This window comes from Sitodiplosis mosellana, unplaced genomic scaffold, assembly GCF_009176505.1.
Source record: "Sitodiplosis mosellana isolate CC-2019 unplaced genomic scaffold, AAFC_SMos_1.0 Smas_scaffold_6167, whole genome shotgun sequence".
NCBI classification, from domain to species: domain Eukaryota; kingdom Metazoa; phylum Arthropoda; class Insecta; order Diptera; family Cecidomyiidae; genus Sitodiplosis; species Sitodiplosis mosellana.
In genome coordinates, this window is record NW_022601408.1 from 2,906,114 (window position 1) to 2,909,059 (window position 2,946).

The following is a 2,946-nucleotide window of genomic DNA, read 5'->3' on the forward strand; positions in this document are numbered from 1 at the left end:
AGGGCTAATTAAGGGCTAAATATCCTGAAAGTTTGACGCTCGAAACAAAAATTTGTCCGGCTGGGGAGGGGGAGCCATATAAACTAGCTATATACATATATGTTTGTTTTTTCAAGATCGAAGATGAAGTGACCATATGTGCTGTATGGTGACTTTTTGCCTTTTTCGATTGTAAAATCCTCAATTACGAACAGTTGTGCTGATAAATCGACATCGTCCACGTAAAACCCAATTGAACAATTTCTGCGTTCAGATGTTGTATTTTATACATACGAGATACGAGCACAATGTACATTAGGGTGTTTTTGACATCAAATAATCAAGAAATGGTAGTTCTGGATTGAAAGAGTGAACAATTCTGAGTCGATTGCATGTATTTTTACTTTAAAATAATCAAAGATGCCACTTCCCGAGATCAAAACAGAAAATCATAGAATTTTGAGGTTATATTTTTATTCACTGAAATAAAGTAATATTTTTGACTCTTCCACTTTCAATCTCACTGCCATTGGTAAATTCACGATGCAGAATTTCATTTTCATGCATTTTTCGTGGAAAAAATCAAGGAAATCGGTGAAATATTACACATTTTCCATCGCATCTTTGACGGCATTTTCGATTGAAGAAATAACACTAATAGAACTATTTTTTCACCGGAATTCAATCAATGCAGTTAGAACACACGAAAAATTATCTGAATTCATCAAAACATCCGATCGAACAAATACAGAAAGACCAATTTAGAGCGAACGAAAAATGTAAACAGAAACGAGATCATGAAATTCGGGCTTGTTTTGATGTTTGACAAGACCGTAACACAACTGCGCGAATCACTGTGTGCGAATTACTTGTTATTCATTCGGGCAAGTGTATTGCCACGTTATAATGTCAAATGAGTCCAGATTTCATGATGACAGCTCGTTTCTGTTTACATTTTTCGTTCGCTCTAAATTGGTCTTTCTGGATTTGTTCGATCGGATGTTTTGATGAATTCAGATAATTTTTCGTGTGTTCTAACTGCATTGATTGAATTCCGGTGAAAAAAATAGTTCTATTAGTGTTATTTCTTCAATCGAAAATGCCGTCAAAGATGCGATGGAAAATGTGTAATATTTCACCGATTTCCTTGATTTTTTCCACGAAAAATGCATGAAAATGAAATTCTGCATCGTGAATTTACCAATGGCAGTGAGATTGAAAGTGGAAGAGTCAAAAATATTACTTTATTTCAGTGAATAAAAATATAACCTCAAAATTCTATGATTTTCTGTTTTGATCTCGGGAAGTGGCATCTTTGATTATTTTAAAGTAAAAATACATGCAATCGACTCAGAATTGTTCACTCTTTCAATCCAGAACTACCATTTCTTGATTATTTGATGGCAAAAACACCCTAATGTACATTGTACTTTGTACAACACAACATCAAATACACACTCTTTGTCGCTGTCTCTGTTATTCTTGGTCAGTCGTTCTTTATGTGCACATAATCTTTGTTTTCATTCAATTGACGACGCTATGTTTACAAATTGTGCTCGAAATACATCAAATGATTGGAACTTGATTTTTGTCGCTGACAACAAATGCAACTAACAACTCTTCTACTATTCGATGTACTGCTTTTCGTAACGAATGGATCGAAAAAGTATTGTAAACGTTCAAAATTGTGAAATAAACAAGAATACCGATTGATTGTAGTATGTATGTTGTTGATTTCGTATAAATGATAATTGTTTCTGAGGCATTTGGGCTGTTTTCGTTGCTATTCTTTATGATAAAAATGTTTCTATCAAACATACCACCTACCATATTAATTTACTTGCTTTGATAGAAATATATGCTTTCAACCTGAGTGCGCTTATATATGAACCGCTGAGACAAACCAGCAAAGTGTATAGAATCGTTAATAGAAAACATCTTGTCGTTGTAATCACGGCATAATAAACTAAAACGCAACATTATGCAGTGTCTATTTCTCATGTATCTCACTAAGGATTCCCTTTTATTCCGGACGGTTCACAATACTTATGAATTGTTATTTAACACATCTAAAATACTATCAGCTAGAAGCGATAATGAAATCTGAGTGATTTGGTCAACTAGCACAAATCATCGCAAGTTTCATACTCTATAAAAAAAATAAATCTTATCAGCTCAACTAATCATGCTATAGTCGAAGTTTGATCAGAAGCCAACTGGAGATAGCTGAGCGGGTGAACTATTACACTTTAGTTAGAAAATCGAAAGTTGGTACTCACACTGTGCACCCTCTCTCTCTCTCTTTCTCTCTTTCTCTCTTTCTTTGTGTGCCTATAACAAATCACACATATGAAGTTTGCCCTGTGTTAAATTTCCAATGACAAAAATATAGAATCAATACACAAGTGCATAGAGCAACATGGCTAAATTTCAAAACGCATCAAATCCACTCAAATTTATCACAAAAGTAATGAAATTTATTCGTTTTGGAGCTCTTCTCATCCATCAAGATTTATCTGAGATGCTTCGCATATTCACTCAATGATTCGCACAACAATACACCAATTGACGGCCTGAGAAGGAAAACCTTTCCCACAAAACCTGTACGCAGAACACAAATACAGAAATTTTTTAGTCAAAAGGCGAACAGCAAATTTGCGAGCGTAAAAACCTAATATATTTACAGCGAGCGCAAAAGCATTACAGGCCTACTTATACGGAGTTTGCATGCTAGTCGCCTTTTGACTAAAAAATTTCTGTATTTGTGTTCTGCGCACAGGTTTTGTAGGAAAGGTTCTTCTTCTCAGGCCGTTAATTCACCGAATTAAACTTTTATATCATCAGTTAGCAAGATACTTACCATTTGTATTCCTATTCATTCGAACGAAAATAGCAAAAGTCGATCATTTCTCTTTTTCAGGTTATGAAAAACACCCTTGATTGTAGCTTGGAATAGTAAAAATACAA